The sequence below is a fragment of the Botryllus schlosseri genome, chromosome 10 (genome assembly GCF_051294905.1).
Source record: "Botryllus schlosseri isolate E-star chromosome 10, Bs_hap1, whole genome shotgun sequence".
In the NCBI taxonomy this organism is placed as follows: Eukaryota; Metazoa; Chordata; class Ascidiacea; order Stolidobranchia; family Styelidae; genus Botryllus; species Botryllus schlosseri.
In genome coordinates, this window is record NC_137245.1 from 335499 (window position 1) to 358432 (window position 22934).

General features: G+C 41.5%; 2 long non-coding RNA genes across 3 annotated transcripts; both read left to right on the plus strand.

Moving 5' to 3' along the window:
* Positions 1–2955: 2955 nt before the first annotated feature.
* On the plus strand, positions 2956–5602 carry LOC145448776 (uncharacterized). 2 transcript variants are annotated; one of them, XR_013918019.1, is made up of 3 exons: positions 2956–4904; positions 5246–5321; positions 5378–5602. It is a non-coding gene; the product is annotated as an uncharacterized LOC145448776 (long non-coding RNA). The 2 variants fall into 2 exon arrangements; XR_013918018.1 differs by having other exon boundaries at positions 5246–5602.
* A 6434-nt stretch (positions 5603–12036) lies between these two features.
* Positions 12037–14360, plus strand: LOC145448451 (uncharacterized). The gene is made up of 3 exons (XR_013917916.1): positions 12037–12593; positions 13053–13116; positions 14146–14360. It is a non-coding gene; the product is annotated as an uncharacterized LOC145448451 (long non-coding RNA).
* The last annotated feature ends 8574 nt before the right edge of the window (positions 14361–22934 follow it).

The window sequence follows — 22934 nt, forward strand, 5'->3', positions numbered from 1 at the left end:
GATAGCCTATTAGGTATCTACATTAAGCGTCCATTTACTGAGGCAGCTATTCTCGCCTAGTTGCGCGAAGCGCGAAAAATTTCACTAATTAATGATTGAATTGGTCAATATCATCAAGAATTGCATGTAAATTGAGATTAATTTTTATCGTCTCTCTGCTCACGTGAACGCATTTACCGGTAGAGCTGAGTGGGGTGCAATGTTTCCTCTAAGCTGCGCACGTGCGCAGTGCTGACACGGTCTCTGCGCACAGAAAATCTAAGTTGCGCACAACAACTCCGAAGTTATTACCTTTTTTCAGTCGTTACGCACTGTTGTCCAGGGGTCAGTGCAGTGAGTTGTTGAGTGTGCGCAGACTTATCAAAACTTAAAGCGAACATTGGGAGGTTTCTTGGAAACTGTTGGGCCCGTTACTAATAATTAGACATATTCGGGCGGGCGAACCCGTTGGTATGACTTTGTTGCATGATGTTATTTCGTGACACCCTGTCTGCAATATCAAAAAATATAGAATCGCTCAACGGGGAAATCGCCCAACAGGAATATCCCTGTCGCCCAATCGTACTAAACTAAAAGATGCACACGATTTCAGATTGGTTTTTCTTCACTGACATAAACTTTTTCCCTGCCAGATGGAATTCGTCTTCTGGGGTTCAGATTGCCAAGACAGGAACATTTGGTGTCAGTCATTTAGGCACCCATGGACAATTAAACCTATATGTATTTTGAAGGCAATATCTAACGAAGTTTTCGGTGTTAATTTGCTCTGAATACTCATTAAAGATATGAATTCACGTCTAGATACCAGCTGATAGAGAATCAACAGATGCATGTTTATGTAGACGTGCAGTTTTTCTTTCACATTATCAGGTGTTCGACTAAAAAAAGGTCAGCTTTCCTGCTCAGCTCCCGAAATAGCCGCCGGATCGTTACTACTATGGGAGAAAATTTTGGATTAATTACAAATAGAGATTTTCGAATTTTACCGGCTACCTCATGATAATGTTATATGGTGTAAAAATAAAATTCATAGCAAAATTGGTTCGATTCCAACTAGAAAAAGAGAATTTATTAGAGTGGAATATTTTGGATATCTCAAAATAGTCGGCTTACTACCAGCATGTAATATATTATATGAAATAATTTCTCACCAAACACACTCCCTTTATTTTCAAATATTTTCTCCTCTCATATCATTGATTCTACTTTTTAAAATTAGGCCAGATTCAGTGTTCTTTTAATGCAACATAACAATTTTACCAGGTAGCCACCCAGTAAAATAAATAAGAAGTTATTTGTGAACAACCCTATACACTATACTTCCATACCATACCATACCTTACCATGCCCTGATCGCAGGGATGGGCAAACTACGGGTCGCATGCGGCCCGCAAGAGTCTGGAGAAACTTTGAAAAAATATTGATAGACTGTGAACTACAAATCGAAATAATGAAGGGATCAACTATTTCTTAGTATATTCCACAATGGTTTTCAAACTGGTGGGCGCCCCCCTCGGGGCGTGAAAGCATCTGAAGGGAGCCGCGAAGCGAACTCAACTGATTTTTTTTTTCGCGCTTCGCGTGATATACATCCAACTCATACTCAATACTTAACATACTTACTTATCGATTACAGATATGGCTCTTCTATTTATTGTATAATATCAGCACGGCAGAGGGATTATAACAATTTTGAGTGAGTTTAAATAAATGAACTTAAATGGGGGGGGGGTGAATTTTTACGAAAATGGCTGATTTCAAATCGTATTTTAACATACTTCTAATTCGAAATCAGACTAAAGCAATTAGTTTAGCACTACCTTACGGCCTTGAAAAGCGGGACATTTGGCTGACTGGCCGGGACAAGACGTTAAAAAGCAGGACAATCCCGCCTAAAACGGGACGTATGGTAAGCCTATTCATGTACAATGTACATTTTCGGAATCAGTGCGACAGTAGCATTCAAATAAGATAAACTTTATTCAAGTTGAGCGCCCAGGTCGTCAGCCATGCGATTAGCAATTACGTTGCGTTCAGATTGCTCACCAGCATTTTACTCCTATCAAGCAAGCGTGACGACGGGTGTTGCGTATCTATTATCCGTAGGTTAGTTATCTGTAATAGACCAGTACCTATTATATCAACTGTTACCGTTTTGTTGGTGCACTTGCTGGTCATTCTATTCGGAGTGGTCTGGTATTATCTGTTCCTAAGTAGATTAAGTACCTTCTCATTGCGCTTATTGGCCGTAGAAGAATGTAACCACATACATTCACCTAACATTTCGATTTTAGGACGAAGAATTTTGTATACAAGACCCAGGGTCTAGTTTTCTGTTTCTGCGGAAGACACTGCAAATCCACTTTGGTATGTCGTTGAAGTCTTGGTTGGCTATGATAAGGCCAATTGTTCGAAAGCCTTGGGTGAAGCTTAAAAATGAATATATTGAGTTACCACCAATTCTCCAATACCAAGTTCTCGATGAGGCGTGCCATACGAAGCAACAGATGATGCGCGAGTACTCGAGGTAACTTCAAAATCACTATTCGAATAGTTTGGTTAAGGAAACGCGTTTTAAACGAATGCTGCCCGACCTTCATCCAGCAACAACTTTCTTGGAAGGAAAGCAAGTGCCGTCTGGAGATCGGTTCAACAGCCGATGATGAAAAAATATTGAAGGACCTTGCGGGTGAAAATATTCGATATGGGTTGAAGAAATTCAAGGGCGAGGACAGTCAATGTTGCCGAAATCAATTTTTTTTTTAAAAAGTAGCCTAGAGGAGAACGGACCAAGAAATAGGGGAAGTTCGTTAGTCCTCAGATATAACATGACTACTTGCGTATGTGACGTGACTATTTCCGTATGTTTAATAAAATGGAATACAATTTACAAACAATTGCCTGCCAGGTTTATCTATATGCGCACTATCTTGTGTAGAACAGACTGGTCTCAATATTATAATGAAAGAGACCGAAATCTGGTGGAAGCTTTGATGCGGAAATATTTTCGAGCAAGGGCTTATATTCACTGTCGTGCGCGTACAAGTACCATGTCGTCATCAGCAAGTCTGCGGGACAACCTGAAGAAATATTCCCACTAATACAATAAATGATCTATACCACATTGGCAACTCGGAATCACCATTGTGCGAGCATTGCGGCGAAACGGTCGAACATCATATTATGATCTGCTCAGTGCTCGCATCTGACTGAGATAAGAAGAAAGCTACAACGTAACGCGCAGACAAAGAACGTACCTTTCCAGCTATATAGCCTTTCAACGGGTTCGCCTTTCGCCGATCTACTGGACTTTGAACGAGAGTCAAAGCGTCGCATTTAACTATAGAGCAGGGGTGGGCAAACTTTTGAGCTCGCGGGCCGCATTCAACATCTGAATCCATTCGCGGGCCGCACTATGTAAACTTGGGATTAAATACCAAAAAGCAATATTGATGGTATTTGATTACATAGTGAGGACATGGAGATAATATATATGCTTACTTAACAAACCAAATATTGCTATGATGATATCGTACACGCGCCAGAAACAATGGCGAGATTTCATAGGCTGGTCGATCAGTCCAATTTGTCAAAACTATAGTGATAAAAGTCTGTTGTCCCGGTTCTCAGAACAGGATTCAAATTTAAATCTGTGAGCAGTAATCTGTTCATAGATTTACTAATTCCACTTTTGGCTCAGTTCCAGGACACACAATGCTGACGGCATCGTAAGAATCTTAGCTGCAAACGCGCTTCTACTATATGTGTAGATAAAATATAAATACTCTAATTCTACGCATACAGAGAACGAATCTATTTAAGACACGCTCAAATCGTTTTTATAGGCACATCACTGAAATAATTAAAATTGGAGTGGCCAATCTGAAATCACTGCCGTGATCCGAATTACGTCTATCTCGTTTAGGATTTCTGTGATGTTTAGCAGTTGAAACCTTTAAAACTGCGTGGGCTTTGAGATCGGGCTGTCGCGCCAGAAATGAAACATGAAAAATAATATAGGAAGTATTTACCTTAGAAAAGTGGTTCTCGAACTTTTTAAGACATGTTCCCGCTTATGATTGTGAAAGATTTCGCGCCCCCTTATCGTCATATCACAAAACGCAATCAGAATGCTATAGCATTAGTTTGGTGGCATGGAGGTTACTACTCTTGATGAGAGATTTTTCAATTTGAAATTCATACTAAATACAGAGCAATAATGAATTGGAAGTAATCGCGCAGAGCGCGAAAAAAATTTTCAGCCGAGTTCAGCTTCGCGATCTCCTTCAGATGCTTTGACGACCTCAAGGGGCACGCGTCTCCCAGGTTGAAAACCACTGCCTTAGAAATATCACGATGAAATATACTAAGAAAAAGTTTAGTCAAGTCCCTGCATTAATTCGATTTAGTACGCATTTTATCCATAATTTTAATAAGTTTCTTTAGACTCTCGCGGGCCGCACAGATCGGTGTTGCGGGCCGCATGCGGCCCGCGGGCCGTAGTTTGCCCACCCCTGCTATAGAGTATGACTGGAGTGACGACTCGATTGTTCTCCCATTGTTAGCCGGCAGAATGGTCACGGTCAGATGGCTGCACCCAAAACAGGATCGCTCAGTGCTTGTTTATATGGCGTTCAAGGCGATTCGTCGTGTATTTCTTGAAGCTGCGTCGGATTTAGTTAGACAGTTCAACATTTAGGTAGCGGTGGCGAGTCGTTATGACTAGGGAATAATACCGTGTAGCCTCTGTTATATTTTTCGCCAGAATTAGATCATACTTCGTCACGCATAGAGTCGGTATCATGGCTGATTCGGCCGCATCACTTTGGCCTTTGGGGATGGCTGGGAGGGATTAACTGAAATGGAAATTGAAGAATGTTTCGAAGGACTCAATAACTGGAAAGGTGTGTTTTGTGAGGAATGCGAAGCATCCTTTCCTACTGTGAAAGCTTTGAAGAAACATTACAAAAATCATAAAGTTCTCGCCAGTAATTGGAATATATCTGAAGATGCTGTAATTGCTGTTTTAAAGAGGTTTTGTGTAAATAGCAAAAAATACTTTGAATGCGCCCCATCATTCGAGGAACTAGACATGACCAAAGCTGTTCCATTGGTGGAAAAACTCCATTCTGAATATTGTAAACTTGGTGTTGACGGATTTTATCAACATTATTCTAGTATCTGCCTTTAAGCTAAGAAGTTTTTCGGTTTGCCACAATTGCTAGCTTCAGCCTTACTTTTGAAGATTTTTGATTCTCTCGTCTGCGGTAAAGAACAGCATCCAATCACATAGATTGGAGGAGTCAACAGCTAGGAATCTGGTAAGTAAATAGCCTATACTTTGCCTTTCCATGGAAAAACTTTGACGTGTTTTTAGACATACTTGAATATATTGGTAGAGTGCTTTTGGGAGCCATTTCTAAGCAAGCCAACGAAGCAATTGCCACCTACCTAGCAACTGCAGCGCCATCGGGAAACCTCATTAAAGTGATGCAGAAGAAAGACGGTGGATTGAAGAGCCCGTCTGAACAGTTTCATGGCATGGTTCTCCGCTTATATGTTAACCACAGTAAAGAAATGACAAATCCCATGAAAAATATAATTTTTTTCAGGGTACTTGGGGCAATTCAATGTGATCCATTCTATAACAAATTGATTCATACTGTATCACTTCAATCTGGTTCAGACGTAAATGAGGTTGAGGATGTCATGGACAAGGCAATGAAACACTTGAATAACATCTCTTCTCACAATTTTGCGATGTTTGCATTGCATGAGAAGCAGAAAAAGTCTTCCACATTTTCCAAATGTTTGCGAGATAGCTTGAAAAAAGCAGGGGTGTCAAAGATACGGCCCGCCAGACGATTTCATCCGGCCCGCGAAGCAATTCTGAGTAGAGTGAAATATTCTTATATTTTCCAGCATATCTGTTACAAATGTTGAGATTTTTGGCAGGAATTACTTCCATGTTCATAGGTCCCATAATAACCCCCCCCTCCGACTATATGTGGCTCCACTCTAGTTACCACTAGTAACAAGTCGGTGAAATTTACATCAATTTCAAGAAGGCCAAAAGTGAACACTAAGTTCAGAGTTCTATACAAATATGAACCAAGAACATGGTCAAGCTGACAATTCGGCTTTTGAATGGTGTTATGGAATCAGTATCTTTCAGAGTCCTAACACAAGATGTTCTGGAAGCACCATTTGGATCTTTGATAACTTCAGTTGACAGTCATTAATATTATTCACGAATGTTAACCTGAATTAATGATTGCCTTTTTAACTGCGGTCTTCGATGAGATACAGCAGGAATCCAGATATTAGCCAAGTCAGTTACTCAGTAAATGCCTTATGCCAGTGTAAGGCTATAAAGAGAGGGAAGGGTGCCGATACAACATATGCCTATGGTGATCAAAAGTCTGCCAGGAACCCATGACCAAGAAAAGATTCAGCAAATGAAGCTAATGTAGTTTCTGGTAGTGTTAGTATGGTCGTTTTTTTCTCTCTGTGGAAAATGCTGCCTTTCCACATTGAGATTCCCTACCTAAAAAAGGAAACCAATGCGTTGGTCGAAACCTTGACGTGGTGCATTGGCTTTCTACTAATGTCGACCAGAAGAGGTTTTCCAAGCGAATTCCAGGTTATTCTAGTATTTTTGGTAATGCCAACGAGTTCCATTCAAGTGCGATTTTGCATACTTCCAAGGAGTAAGCTCTGACTATTGTGAATCGAGATCAAGCAGAACATTAACATTACACGAGGCTCTGGTTCTAGTCATCCTCAAGTTTCTGCGGTTATCGAACAGGCATACAAGACTATTGCGATGTTATTTATTATATTCATACTTGAATTTCTGCAGTTAATATAGGACATATTTTCAATCAAAGATATTGTGACCTGCATATCGATATAGTTCAAGATCTTTCTTCTTGTTCACTTTGTAGTATTCTTCGGTCGTCCTTTCCATGAATTCATCTCACACTAGCCAATGCACACGAACCAGATATTCTATATACCTTCTGTCATTATATTTATATACGTAGCAAACTCTGTAAAGGATCAAAGCCAGAATATCACTTAAATCTCGAAAGAAATGTAACATAGGTTACACGGTAATATTCACTAGTCATAACGACTCGCCACCGCTACCTAAATGTTGAACTGTCCAACTAAATCCGACGCAACTTCAAGAAATACACGGCGAATCGCCTTGAACGCCATATAAACAAGCACTGAGCGATAGTGTTTTGGGTGCAGCCATCTGACCGTGACCATTCTGCCGGCTAACAATGGGAGAACAATCGAGTCGTCACTCCAGTCATACTCTATAACAGTGCTTTTCAACCTGTGTGACGGTTCGCACTGGTGCGAATGAAAAAAATTGCAGTGCGAATGACGAAGGTGGTGCGAACGGTGCGAATGAAAAATCCGGATGAGTGCGAATGAAAATCGTAAATAATTGTTCATTTTTCTGACGTGGAATAATTCAAATAAACCTAATAGAAAATGCAAGGGCCGTGTTACTGCTGTAGTTGAGACGCAATTGTAGAAAAATGTTTAATTTGACGCACCACTAATCGTAGCCCTCATAAGCCGTAATGAATTATAGCTTTCGCATTATAATTATTACGTAATCAAAAGCCTGGTTTAGAAGCTGGTGTAGTCGCAGACATACAGTTATATTTGTTGAATTCATTGCAAAGATCCTGCCATAGTTTTTACATATGCAAGGGCACTGTGTTGGGTACTGTAGTCAATAAGCGAGACACGCAGAAAATATGGCTTGACCATATGAATCAGCGGACCTTTGGTTTGAATTCATGATAAGATTTGTCCGATTTTTATTTCTTCTGGAAAACTTGGACGAATACCGTTGGGATGAACTAGTGCAGGGGTGTGCAACAAGCGAGTTCAGGCCTATGAGATTCATTCATTTTGAGGCCAACACATTCTGCGTCGGATCACATCAACGCGTGAAGTTTCGGCCAATATACCGCTGATGAAATGCGGAGCCGCTGATAAAATACGGTGCCAAAACATCAGCGGCGACAAAACCTTGGCCAAAAATCACCGTCGCTTAAAGGCCAAACCTTTCGATATGGATATGCTCAGTTGTCGGCACGTAATAGTCCCGTTCTTGCAATCTGAGTAGACAGTAGTACAAATGCGACACGCAGAGAAATTGACTTCACCCTGATTTGAAATCGCGTGCGCCAGACATATTTTATAGAGCTGTGTTTGGTAGAATTGTGGTGTGCGCGTTCTGTATATGTCATACGTGCTCGTAAAATCGAAGCATACTACTCTAATACTAAAAATTAATTCCTTTTCATAGGTGAGGCTCGGGATGCGAGATGCCACAAAATTCAGATTTTGGTGGAAGTCTAAAAATCTGCTTTAAGGTTATTAAACTGCTATGAATATTAAAGTAAGATTGAACTAAAGAGTCGATCAAACAGTATCGTGACTTTGCTTGATCTTCTCATATACTCGCGAGACAGAAAATGGGATATCGAAAAAAATCATAACTCATGATGAAGCAACGTTTCATAAGGTAGCGAGGTCTAGTATGCCTTTTCCCCTTGACAGTATTGAAGCTTATTTTCCAAGACATCAGGCACAAGCCTCAACCCAAGCATGTGGATTTTTCACCTTTTCGACAAACTGGAGCCTCCGGGACCTTTGTGTCATCTCTCAAAAACGGTTTCTGCCAGCAAGCGTGTTTCATTCGCGGAAAACACGCTGTATTTTGGATAGGAGTGCAGAACAGCTCTTACGACCTGGCCACCCAAGCACTATGGTTGGCGTTATTGTACAAAATCTGCCGAGAAGCGTTTTAGTGAAATAGTTGAAATCAAAACGAGGGGAAATAGTTGCCTTTTTAATGAAACACTTCATGGCGTAACAGCTATGGCAGGCAATTTGTTGCACATATTAATAGAATATTCTTATGTATCTTCATGTTCTTTTTGTATAGCAATTTTCGGTAGGCGTGTGCGAATGAAATTTATATTCCAAAAAAAGTGCGAATGAAGCTCAAAAAGGTTGAAAAGCACTGCTCTATAATTTAACTACGTACTCATTTCGGGTTTTCATGACATTTCGTGCCATCATATTGATCAAGATGTCTAAATCGCCGTGGTGCGAAACGCCTTCGATGCGAAAAGCACCACTAAATGTTTTTATACTACAAACTACGTTTTAATTTAATCAACACCAAACAAAAAAAACAATATATTTTGACGTTTATAAATTTTCACGTGTTCATGGGAAACATCAATTCATGATCACGGTGAACACTGTTCGATGTCTACCTACTATCGAAGAAGTGCCAAAAATTGCGCTTGAATAACAAGCGACATCGGGCATTCCGATTTTTCCTGGATGAACATAGAGTCGCCAACAGTCTGAAACGGCCTCGTAGTGACTATGAAAGTAACTAACAAAATTAGTAACAGTATTTTCTCATCTCTGTGTCTTGTTTTTGTAGATGGCTAGTGATTACATATTATCTGTTTTGGAACAAGTATACATATTATCTGTTTTGGAACAATCAGACCTGACTCGGTTTACACGAAAAGACAACTGTACAACGATGCGAGCACGTATACCTCGAGGAGCTGTGTTTGAAGCACGAGAAGTCGCATGAATTCACAAACAATGCGTTTCGAGACAATATAAAGATTTGAAAGAGTGTTCCAAGGGTGAGATTTACAGTTGTGTGTTAGTTTTTAAAGCGCTATGAGTGTGTTCGTTTTCAAAGCGCTATGAATCCTCTTGGTATTATGAATCCGCTTTATGTGATTTATTATTTTCTAGATTGCGATCATCTGCTTGACCTGAATAAAGCATTCGTAACTAGGGTTGTGTTTAAAACATAAATCAATTTAAAACACACATGTTTAAAACATGGTTTTCTTTGTTTTTTCTACCTATGATATCCTAATGATGACGAAAACCTTCTGAAATGACGATGCAGTGATTACTGCGACTGCACGGCATGGAATGCTCGACGAAAATTCTTGTATTCAACGAATATTTTGATGAAAAAAAAAATTACTGAGTGGCTTCCGCGGCACACTGAGCAGCATAGAGCAACAGCAGCTTTACTATTACGACATCATCGTGAATATTATCCATAAATGAGTCATCCTGCGTCATGGACGGAGTTTTGAAATCGTCCCGCCCTCAAGTCGACTGAATATACCATTTACACGACTCAAAAGAGTCGTAGGGTATGTATCATCATCGTCAGTTTCGCTGGGTACTTTCTCGCCTTCGCTGATTTCATCGATAACCTTCTCGGATTCTTCTTCCTCCACAAGTATTCTAATAAACTTCCTCGATTTCTGACAGCCTTTCCAAACAAACCGTAGAAGAGCGAATTTGCATTTGCTGTTACAGAGTTTGCTTCATCATCCGCGAAATTTGTCTAACTTCTTTGGCTCAATGATTACACTTCGCCTCCTATTGTACCTTTACACTCGAAGAGCCAGTACAAACTTCTTGATATAAACTCCAGAGAGCATGCTTTCTCCGTCCGGTCCGCATAGCATGTACTGGTTCCAGCGAAACGAGCAGCAGCCGTTGAACAATATTTATGCAAAACATATTAATTGAATTAGAGCAGTGGTTCCCAAAGTGGGCGCCAGCGCCCCCCTGGGGGCGCTCGCGAGCGTGAAGGGGGCGCTGGCCATGAAATGAGCGATTGGGGGGCGCTGGCTAGAAAATTGTGCGGTACACTGTAAAAAATAAAGGTGGATTTTAGGGTGGAATTAGGGTGGAAATATTGTTTCCGCCCAGGATCAAAGGAGGGTGACTATAATACACCTCCTGAAAGGTGATATCCTTCTTTCCACCCCTATTTGACTGTGGATGATGAATCTGCCTATACGCGTGAGGTGCGCATACGGGGTTGTTGTCGCGAAATTTAATGCGTGTGCCCAAGGTGGCTGGTTAAACACACATATGAAGGCCGGAAGGACATTAGTATGTAATATGTGACCCTCATATCGGTACACAGAGACAGCGAGATAATAGTTATAAGCCATCGCGCAACTGTGCACAATCATTGAATGAAAATCTCTATCTTCATTGCGGGAGGCAGATATTTGTTCAATGTTCAGTTTGAAAGTGTTGGAATCAAAAATTATTCAATCGTCCGTTGGTCGTCCGCTGTACTAGTAGTTCGTCCGTTACTATATAGGTTACTACGTATATTAGTTATATGCCGTTACCGTATATTGTTAGAAGTTTGTTGTTACCATTGTTACGGTGCGAGTTACTGAGTCTGTGATTTTTACTGTGACGTCAGAATGATACAAACGGTGAATGAAATCGTCAGACTGATGCCTGCTTCTGATTGGTTGTTGTATCACTAAAAAGTTCGGGTGGTAAAAAGATGGCGCCGACAACACAGTTGTCTGCGACAAATTTTGTAGTAAGAGAAGCGAGTTTTTGTGAGTCCATGGAGTATACGAGAGGGAGATAGTTGGCTTTGGATTATGGATTGGCGTTGTCATGCTTGTATTAGAAATGCGTTATCGTGTTGGACATACTTGCCCAGCCTGTCAAGTCTTCGGCTGTGAAATTGGATCGTGCAATCACATTGCCACGGCATGCAACAGCTACAGATGCCATTTAGATTCTAATCACATGACGGTGCAGGCCAGATATTCATGAACATTTGCTAATCAATCTGTCTGTTTAGGTAGCCATGAAATTGTTAGTTAAGCTATCAAATTATTGTCCGCTGATTACTGTCGACGACGCTTCTGAGATAAGAGAGGTTTCGGAAATACACAAAGGTGAACTCCATGACCGTGACTTCAAAATCCAGTGTTATGGCAGAAGAGTAGGCCAGTATCTAGATCTGGAGTATGCGGATGTCGGAGATGATGACGTCTTCAAAGAGGACATTGCAATATGTCAAGTAATTGTAAGTAAGCACAGACTGAATTCACATCATTTACTTGCTGCTAGCTGAACATTTTTTAGTTGTCCAATTCTGGTGCGATAGGCGTTACATTTCTATTGTCGAATTTATCCAGGGTATAATTCACTGGTGGCCGTGGCCCGTCGGTATACATGTTTTGTAGGACCGAATTCTGCAGTACACTCCTTGTTTTGTAATGCCACACCTGGTCTGCTCATATACCTGCCTTTGATTGCGTAATATTGATAGTACATTGACTCTTGCTGGTGCGAGAAAACATTGTTGTGTTTAAGAACTACGATTGGTGGTGTGTCGCACGTCCAACAGCTTTCAAAAATGCTTCATGAAGACTAAGTTTCGGTGTCACTGTACTGAATGTCCTATCAAGTTAATTCGAATTATTCCACGCCCGCAAAAGTAAAGTATATGCATATTGCATATTGTATATCCACACAAGTGCATGCCATCTCACAGTTTGAAAGGCAATGCTGCAAAGCCAATTTTGGTTCCGTCAGTATTCCTTGATCCCATAAGTACACTTCTCTTTACCCAGGTAAATATTGCATTGCCGAGAAAATGAATGATCCATTGGATGTGCTGTCGGAAATCGCCCTCAATTTGATGCCAGGTACTCATGACGGAAACGACAGTTCTGGTGAGTTATAGTAAATTTTGAACTGAGCTGTTGGTTTTAACAGAACTTACGATCTCGTCAATTATGCAATCAAGTATTTAATTGTGATCCATTATTTGCCATATGTGCTCATTAGTCATGTTCAATTGTACAGCAATCAACATCAGGACTTGCGATGATTTTTTGTGCCGTTTTTGATCTATGCCAGGGGGGTCAACCTGTGTAGCCTTAGAAGCCGATATGAATAAATAGGTGAGCTCGGAGTATAAAATAAATGGACATAATCGACAATTTAATGCGGATATTTGGCTTCCAGTTGGTGCATTAGGACTGTGCGCTGGAATGCGGCCGCGTGCTGTTTTAATATTAGGTAATCAGGCCATGAATAGCAAAAAGGTTGGTCAACCCTGATCTACACCAATGCCTCCATAGCAAACAACACACCTATGCTCTGTAAGTTAGTTGTATTTTGTATTACAGAATCTGACGATCAGGACTGGATCTGCCATTTTCCTCAAAAATAAACTTCTTCCTGTCTGATCAGGTACGAATATTTATCGATATTATCAAGCAGTTGTTTGATTTGAAGTGTACATAATTCGGGACTGTCAGAACGATTCGACAGTCCTAGTCGAACTTTGCATTTTATAGCAACTATGTAATTGTAGTTTAAACACATTTTTTCAACGGTATACATCCCATTGCTACTAAATCGTTTTTAGTCTGGCAGTTTTTCATAACTAATCATTTGGCTGGAAATTCGAAAACAGAGCAGTCATGTTTTTTATAGCTGCAACCGATGAAATAAGATCAGATAAGGGCATTTGAATATTTACTCCTTCTCAAACGCCCTGCTGTTGACAAGCCCGTGCACCCTTTTCATCGCAGTCGCAGTGAAGCAGTGGTGTACAAATGGCGTTTCGCAAAGCAATTTCTGGGTGTCCACACACTCAATTGGCAACATGAATGATAACCTAATTTTTAGGCCCAGATTCAGATCATCACGCCGTATATTTAGGCGATTACAAGTATATAAGTGGTGATCTGCAAGCCATGTTAGTGTTATATACTTCAAAGTGGACATCTTGAGTAGTACAGCTTTTTCAAAAAGTAGAACTAAACGCATAATTTTAGCTGTACTTCGAAGGTGGCCACTTTTCAACTCGATAGATGCATATTCGCAACTTACTCAATATGAGTAATAACAGAGTTGCAAATTTAAAAACTTTTGAGGGTGTCCAGCCCGCAGGACTGGACGGTCAAAAAGAGGTCGGCATGGTGACGACAAAAAGTTGGTGTCAGCGTGAGCTGCTGACTAACACCTGGTTGTCAAGTCCATCTAATGTTCATATGCCCGAGCCAGTGGCGTTAAACGCAGTAAACAAGGCTATACTGAAGTAGAAGTAGGAAGACATAATTTTACTCGGTACGAGTTATGTTGTAAACCAGCTACAAGTGGAAGTAGTTTGACAGTCTTTTGATACTACTCAAGTGAGCATGTATTTTTGAATAGTTATAATACGCTGCCAATATGTATGTTTAACCTGTTTCACAATACCAAACCTTTTTTCAGATGCCCAGATCAGCCTACCTTACAATTTGTTCTGCTGTGGAAAAGAAGGAGTGGGCCATCTACTTTGATGGGGAGACAGTCCGAGATATCAACAGCTTCCATGAGGGATTTGCAGTGATGCTTTCAGTCTACTGGATATTCGACATACAGTTTTCGACAAACATCAGAAATTCCCTCACTTTCATATCAGTTCTAGCACACTGTTGAAAGAGATGAGTTCTGCTAAAATCTGTGACTAATTTAAAAATAAAGTTTTGGAATAATGGCCATGTTGTGATTTATGTCAACGTGAATTATGAAGATTTAATTTGGATGTTGTGCGCATCTACGTCGTTTGACGAAGACATCCGGATAGGATGAGGTGGTATCTGGATAGGCTGATGAGGTGGTTTACTGATAGCATAGGGGAGGGAAATTTTCCACCTAAAATAGGTGGGGGAGTCCACCACCCTTTACGGGTGGAGAAAATACCACCTCCTTTGGGTGATTTTGGAAACACCTCTGTAAGGTGGCTACAGTTTTTACAGTGTAGCTCAAAAAGTTTGGGAGACACTGAATTAGAGCGTGTTTTGGCGTCCGTTAATACGAAATTTGGACTAACGAATATGTTCTCAAATCTTTGAGAAATGTTAAACTTGAAAATTTTATTCACGCTTGAGCGATTCAGGGGACCAGGATTTAAGTATTTTATATATGGTGTAAACTGAGTCCCACCGAACAAATGTAAACCGTAAAGTAAAATAAAGAAATACCAGACAGATTCGCAAGCGTGTATGCCTACGCCCCGTCCATCAGCTCCATCTCTTAATCATTCACGTGTTCGATAAATAGTGCTCTCCGCAGTGTGAATTTGCCAGTAGCCAATTTAACATAAGTATATGGCATGCAGGGCCGAAACAGCACTTCGTCAGCTCCCCCCTCTTAAAAAACGTTGGTCTTGGGCCCCCATGGCGTCATAAACCAAACAGTAGACCCCTCATCACGGTTTACGTTTTAACCGCTACTCTTGTCAGCGAAATCTGTTATACAGGTTAATGGACTAGTTCAGTGCTTTTCAACCTGTGTGAGGGTACAGAACATTTATTTGTGAACGGCGCAAATCAGCAAACATGAACATGGAACAGGTAAACAATAACAAACGCAGTAACAGGAGCAAAATTGCTCTGAAGAACCACTAGCACTATAAATACGATGTAGTCTCAAATTTGAGATGAAGCTGCGAAAATTATTTTATCGCAGTCATTTTCTTGCAAAAGCCACTGCCATAAAACTGCAGCTAGAAAAGAATTACAACATTCCCAATGCACGCTGAGCACCAGCAATTTCACAATGGGTTAGGCTTGAGCACCATAAAAATTTAAACATATAGATGCAGTTGGTGTGCAATGGGATAGTTGTAGTTTTCTTCTAGCTGCATTCCCTGATGAATGAATAATGATATCAAATGATAAAATGACAAACCCTCGACTAAAATAAATAAGTAGGATAATTAATTGAAAGTTTTTGTTTGAAACTTTATTCCCAGCAAGCCTCTGTGTGGTAGGCTTCAAAACAAGGTGCTGCATGTAGCCCGACTTTACATATGGGGCAGTGAAACTTCGATTTTTTTATTTTTGACAGGCTTCTGTTGTTCTGCATCATCGTGGATTTCGGTCCTACGTTTTTCAATCTGATAGCAGACTACACAGTTACGCTGTCCATGCGCTCTCGTTCCAACTGGTGGATTCAGCGCCAGAAAATGTCTTCCAACCAATCTATCCCTGATTACAGCTGGCATCGCAGAGCCATGGTGGTTGACCTGGTCATCAACAAGATGGTGTACAATCATTCGCGCGTACAGCAGCATTGGCACGTGCTTTCGCGATGCTATATTATATAACTTCTGTGCGTTGACCAATGCCAAGGTCATCAGGTGGAAGAAAAGTTTCTTCCACCACTTGACAGTTTTGCGCTCGAAGCTGTATAGTATGACAGAAGTTGATCAGACTTATCAACTCCTGCCATGTTTGAATTATAGGAGTCAATCACCTGCGGTTTTTGCTTGTTTTTTGTCCCAGTTTTGGTCCTCACTCTGACAGTGGTCATCCCATTATCATGAATGGTGGATAACATTAATACTTCTTTCTTGTCTTTCCACTTGAGAGCGAGGACCATCCCGGCACGCATAGACTTTGTCTCCCCCATTAAAGTGATTGGCTCCTTTATTTCGGCTGGTAAGCCCCTGCGGTCGGAGCGACACGTTCCAACAGCATGTGTCTGCACTGCCAACAAGCTTTCGAAAAGGGGTAAGCTGGTATAGTACCTGTCCATATACAGAACATGCCCCTTCTTGTTGTAATCTTCCATCATAAATAGAACCAAATCCTTTGTTTTTCCAGGCCCACAGTCCCCAGCAAGTTTCCCCACCCCCACTTGAAAATTCACACAATATCCTGATCTCGATTCGCACAATTCAAATAATTTAATCTCCCCCTTTTTCGGCTTCATCGGATTATAGGCTTTGAATGCCACACGACCCTTGAAAGGACATGTCCCTTCGTCCAAACTCAAATCTCTTTCAGGGGAGTAGTTATCATGGAAATTGGTGTTAAGGTAATCGATGATGGGCCGTAGCTTGAACACAGGATCGTTTCCTTCGGCGCCAAAAGGGACTGCATTGTCATTGTCGTTACAATGAAGTGCCGCTAATATTTGCCGGAAGCGATTTCTTGACATTGCGGTTGACCAAAATTCAGAGCGAAAAATTGCTTCGGATTTACATCAATAGTCATCCAATTTTGGTTTTTTGTCCAATCCCATAGCAAATATAAGGCCAATAATTTTTTTCATTTCTTTAGTTGATACTGCTTTCCAATTGTTCCAAAACTTCTTTCTTTCTATTTCTGCTTTCATTTGAGTCGCGTACCTGTTGCTTTCATGTGTAATTAATTTGAAAAAATTTTCGTTCAAAACCTGGTCAAATGTGTTCGTTGCTGTGGCAGCTATATCGGGATCGAGTGTAGGTCCAGGTAAGCCTAGGAATTGGAATGGAGGGTTTGGCGTTGTCGACGTATCTCCATCCCACGTCCTAACAACAGGTGCGGAGGCAGTCGGGTTGGGCGAGTGAGCGCCGCCTTGACTTGTTGAAGCCCCCTCAGACGGACTGTTGGTGCACAATATGCGTCTCTTTGTAGGTGGGGACCCATCCCGTACCAAAGTTGACAAATTAACAGGCCTTATACTGCGCGTCCTAAATACGCTCTGCAGTTCGTGTCCTCGTCCTCAGAGCCGGAGCTAACAATGTCGCTCTCCTCACCGTAATCATAGTCGCAAAATGAGTCCATATTGGTTATTTATTATCCAACGCCTAAACAGTGCGAATGTGTATAATGGTAAAACGCTGATAATGGCTGTGCTTCCAGCAGGGGTCAGAATGATTTAACTAAGCATTTTATTTTCCATCCGGCTCGCGGCCACAAAGGAATATACAACATACGACATTACCTGTCATATAGTATAAGGCAGCAACGCCTCGCTGTCTATTCGCCGGTATTCATAACGAATTTATATATTGCCACAATATTAATCAAAACTCATTTGCTATGATATATTCAAACGTCATTTCAATTAACAATTTATATCTGTATACTAGGTAATGTACAGCACACCGAATAAATCTATAGAATCCGTATTCTGCAAGCCAAGATACATCAAATTACGTCTATCTTACTGGTTAGGTTAAATTAGCCTATAGCCTAATTTTAGGCCCATGCAAAAATACTTAGCCCATTCATCGACTGTTCCATTGATTACCGCATAATGCCACATCTTGGTTGAACGCGAAAATGGCTTGTCAGATTTTCGAGACAAAAATAAGCTCTCTCGATTTAGCGAACATATGGGGATTGGGGATACGCGGCGTTTTGAAGACAATCTCTAGCGAACATATGGGGATACGCGGCGTCGAAAGAGTTAAGATCGCATCCGTCCTTGGACACGCTCGGTGAGATCCAAAAAACGTCCACTGACATGCGGCAGCCGAAGAGGAGGAAAAGATTGTTTCACTCCCCCCAAATCGAGTGTGACAGAACCCGAGGCGCGCCAAAAGAAGAATTTAGTTCGCAGGAAATCGATTTCGAAGTGCCCACATTGCCGAAGAGGCAATGCCACCGATTTTGTGATCTGTGAACAGATATGCCTTAAGTCAGCTCATGCTGATTACCTGACAAAAAGTACTTATTCTACAAGCGGCGTATCCATCGCGAAGAAAAATCTGCTGGAAAAACTCAAGCGGCGTTCCACAGAAGGCGAAGGCACTTCTGCGGAACCAGCAGCAGAACCAGCGCAAGCCGGCAGTTCCTCGATTGGTGATAATGTCTCAATCAACTCGGAGATTGGAAGTTCAAGTAGTCGAGTCGAAGCAAGTACATCGTCGCTTCCCGAACTGGACGACGATGCTCTGGACAACATCATTATGGAAATTGATTCAAGTGTGGTTACCGAGAAAAGCGTAGTAACTCCTCCGCCGAAAGTCACAAAGAAGTCCAGCAAAAGTGACAAGCTACAACCGTCGGTGTCGGATGAAGAATATGAAGAGATTGCGGAAGCAGCAGCCGGCAGAACCATTATTGGTCTTTCAGAGTTTGTGTCTGATGAAGCACCCACTGCTGCAACGAGCACGCGCACTCTGGACAAGGGAGAAAAAGGACAAGAACCGAGCTCTCCGGCGAAAAAGTCCAAAAAACGAAAGAAGGACTATTCGGCGTCTGCGTCAAAGAAATACAGACATTGCGAATAGTTCGTGTTAGTGTGTTTTAGTATGTGGTGTTGTGTTATGTGGTGTTGTGTAATTTGGTGATGGGTTTTAATATTTAATTCGTGGTTAGTTGGTATTTGTGTAATGTTTTGGATTTTTCGGCAAGTGTCGGTCGCTGTCTTTCAGCGTACCCCGCTCAAGCATTCATAGTTGATGGTATTTTGATGTTATTTGGTTACGTTTTGGTGTTTTTGGTGGTGGTTTGGGTTATAATACAGAATGATTTCTTGTACATATGCGTCATGAGATGTTAGGCAGTGACAGATTGTTAGACCATGTTAGTATCACAGGACCGTGTGTTCCTACGCGAGCGGACGCTAACAACATATGCGTTAGGCAGTGCTAAAATATGACATATCTTGGAGATATCCCCGTTGAGCGATTCTATATTTTCTGATATTGCAGACAGGGGGTCACGAAATAACAACATGCAACGAAGTCATACCAACGGGTTCGCCCACCCGAATATGTTTAATCAGTAACGGGCCCTACAGTTTCCAAGAAACCTCACAATGTTCGCTTCAAGTTTTGATGAGTCAGCGCACACTCAATAACTCACTGCGCTGACCCCTGGACAACAGTGCGTAACGACTAAAAAAAGGTAATAACTTCGGATTTGTTGTGCGCAACGTAGATTTTCTGTGCGCAGAGACCGTGTGAGCACTGCGCAGCTTAGAGGGAACATTGCACCCCACTCAGCTCTACCGGTAAATGTATTTACGTGAGCAGAGAGAGGATAAAAATAAATTTCAATTTACATGCAATTCCCGATGATATTGACCTGACCAATTCAATCATTAATTAGTGAAATTTTTCGCGCTTCACGCGACTAGGCGAGAATAGCTGCCTCAGTAAATGGACACCCAATGTAGATACCTAATAGGCTATCAGCAAATAGAGGACAGCCTAATTGGGGTCTGGGAGTGAAGTCCCCCGGAAGCTTGGTTTATCACCCGATGGGAGCCCAGGACCAACGTTTTATTGTTTATGGGGGGCTGACGAAGTGCTGTTACGGCCCTAGTAACGAATAATTGTACCTGCGGGCACGCCCGAATATGTTTAATTATTAATTACGTGCCCTTTATTTTCCTATACAACAGCTCACTCAGTGCTACTGGTAAATCTGATTATGGGGGCTGGGAGGATAAAAAGTTTATAGCGAATTATATATGTAATTACCACCTATTAATTCATGCATTATAGAAAATTTTGGTACCTAGGACCAGGCCACACAAACTTCACTGACCATCGAAATCACGATATGGGGTTCGTGGGTGCGAAGCCCTCAGAAGTTCAATTTATCACGTTATGGGAGCGCAAGGCAATCATTTTTAGGGGGTTGACAAAGTGCCCTCCCTCTTACTCATTGTCTTTATTACATTCCTTACATTATGAAGTTTGGGGGGACGCTGGAATAAGATGATTTTTGAAAGGGGGCGCTGGAGTAAAAAAGGTTAAGAACCACTGCTCTACAGCGATCACTATAAAGCTCCTTAACACGGTCTCGTAATGGAATAGCGTACTCACGCATCAGAAGATCTCGCAATACTTCGTAGCAGTCGTAGTCTTCTGTGGCCGGTAACTTCGATCGAATCGACTCGAGCTGCTTGCCGTCCAGACATCTCAGAACGTGAAAATACTTCGCCGCGGAGTCGGTGACACCATAACTGGAAAATGCGGCTTCCACCGAGACAAACCACGACTCTGGCGAATGGGACCAGAAATTGACAACCGGTGGCGGCATCCTAGGGGCACCAGTGAAATTGGCCGAGCTGGCAATATCTTCCATCGATTGTTGTTGTCATCGTCGTCGAGAAGACATTTCAAATACAGTCGGCTAAGTGCACGTCGGGTTTCGAGTCGGCTGGCGAAATCACGTCGGCTAGTAAGATTGGCGAAATCACGTCGGGGTCACCAAAATATAGCGTGCTCTGTCGTGGGCGCGCGTTCTTCTTGGTCCGCGACTCGATAAGTCGAAGTAGGTAACGTTCACACGTTAGCATTACTCTTTTATTAAAACAACTAAAACATGACCGATGCTCGTCCGACGGTGACTAAAAGGCGTCTCGATCAGACGGTGACTAAAAGGCGACTCCACACATAGGTTCGTAACATCAAGAAATACCCAACATAATCAGTAATCAACGAGGCTAATTGCGGTAATAATGAAGCGGTACGCTACAGTACTACTGCGCAATTGTGTATTGTACATTTTTGTGAGGCAATTACGCATATCCGTGAGAATGTACACTTCGATGGTGACACAGCGCTTTTACGTCGTGGGATAAGTGTGCAAAACCTGCTTGTTGCGGCTTACGAATGTTGCGATATACTGATGTCTCAAATCCAACATCGTCTGAATAGTGAGCAGTTGGTTACTTTCGCCCTGTTAAATCCGAGAAATTTCCCTGCCTACAAAATTCATTTTCCTTCTAAACTACTGCGCAGCGTGCCTCGTTATTACTAGGGCTGGGCAAAATCGAGTACCTGAGTGATTCGATTCTGAATCACGGAATATGCTTCGAGTCGAGTCGAGTAATCGAGTATCACTCATTATGACGTCATAATATGTCAAAGTTCAAATAGGTACCTTTTATGCGACCACAAAGAATATAATGCCTGTTATCCATTACATTAAAGATACTTTGGTATTTTTTCGACCATACCGATTTCATTGCACTTGGTGACAATGTTGTGGGATGATCATGACTTCGAAAATGTCTTATTTCCAGTAACGTTCGTAGCTTTGTACTATATGTTTCGTACATATAGTACAGATACGACCAATCATGTTTCAAGGCTTCGACAGTGAAAATTAGTATCGAAACTATAATTCACGTTGATAAATTACTTTTCAGTTGCGAGGAGCATATAATTTCAGTACTCGAAAAAATCGTCTTTTACTACTCGACTCGAATCAATAATATTAATACTCGATTCAGATTCGAGTACTCGAATCATTGTGCCCAGCCCTAGTTATTACCCGATGATCGATATTGCTCGGTCGGAGAGCGAGTTGACTTGTTTGTATTCTAATACATCCGAAATTCTAATACATCCTTTTCGGAAGTTAAAACCACTAGTGAACTTTCAAAATTCCTAGTTGAAAATTCGCTTTCGATCAACTTTGCTACAGTAACTAGCTTTCTGAATATCATTTTGACCACCCCGATTTCACCCGCCGAATCCGAGCGCAGTTTCAGCACATTGAAACGTATCAAGACCTTTCTCAGAAACAGGATGGGCCAGGATAGGCTTAATGCGTTTGCTGTTCTCTAGAATTCACAACGACGTGGTTCTGGAAATTCCAAATTTCGATAAACTCGTTATTGAACATTTTCCTAATAAGAAATCACGTCGCGCACAATACTTATACAAGACATAAATTAATGCTGGTGGGCGGACGGCTGTACATACACATGTTCTTTCTGAATAATTTCAATCAAGTGAGCCCAGGTAACTCAACCATGTCTATGGCTAAGGAAAAGTGAGTGGTTTTCATCCTTATTACTCGAGGCACTGACAGTTAATTTACCGTTATATTTTGTTATGGCTATGGAAATAAAAGTGAAAAATTCATCAAGATGAAATAATCTATTCATGAAATTGTTTAATGCGATATGTGCTCGCATTTCAATTCAACACAATGCTTGGATTCCTGCTTGAATGATGGCAGGCAGACTCGTAATTAATCTTCCATGGATAACAGCTGGCTTTTTATAGTATTTTACGTTTATGGGTGCCACCGCTTTGGTTGCCTATCACCTGGTCGTATCGCATCAGGATCGTGTACCAAACACTTACGGACGGGCATAGAAAAACGAGCGCAAATCGATTTGACTCGCTTTGAGGACGAGAATCCTACCATATACAAATCGGGTCGGAGGCGCTGCAGCACTTTACAGAATTGCTGAGCATGGAATGAACGATTAAAACACCACAAAGTGTCATGCAAATGTGTTTGTTTTGGTGTAGTCTTACTCGGCACTTGCGT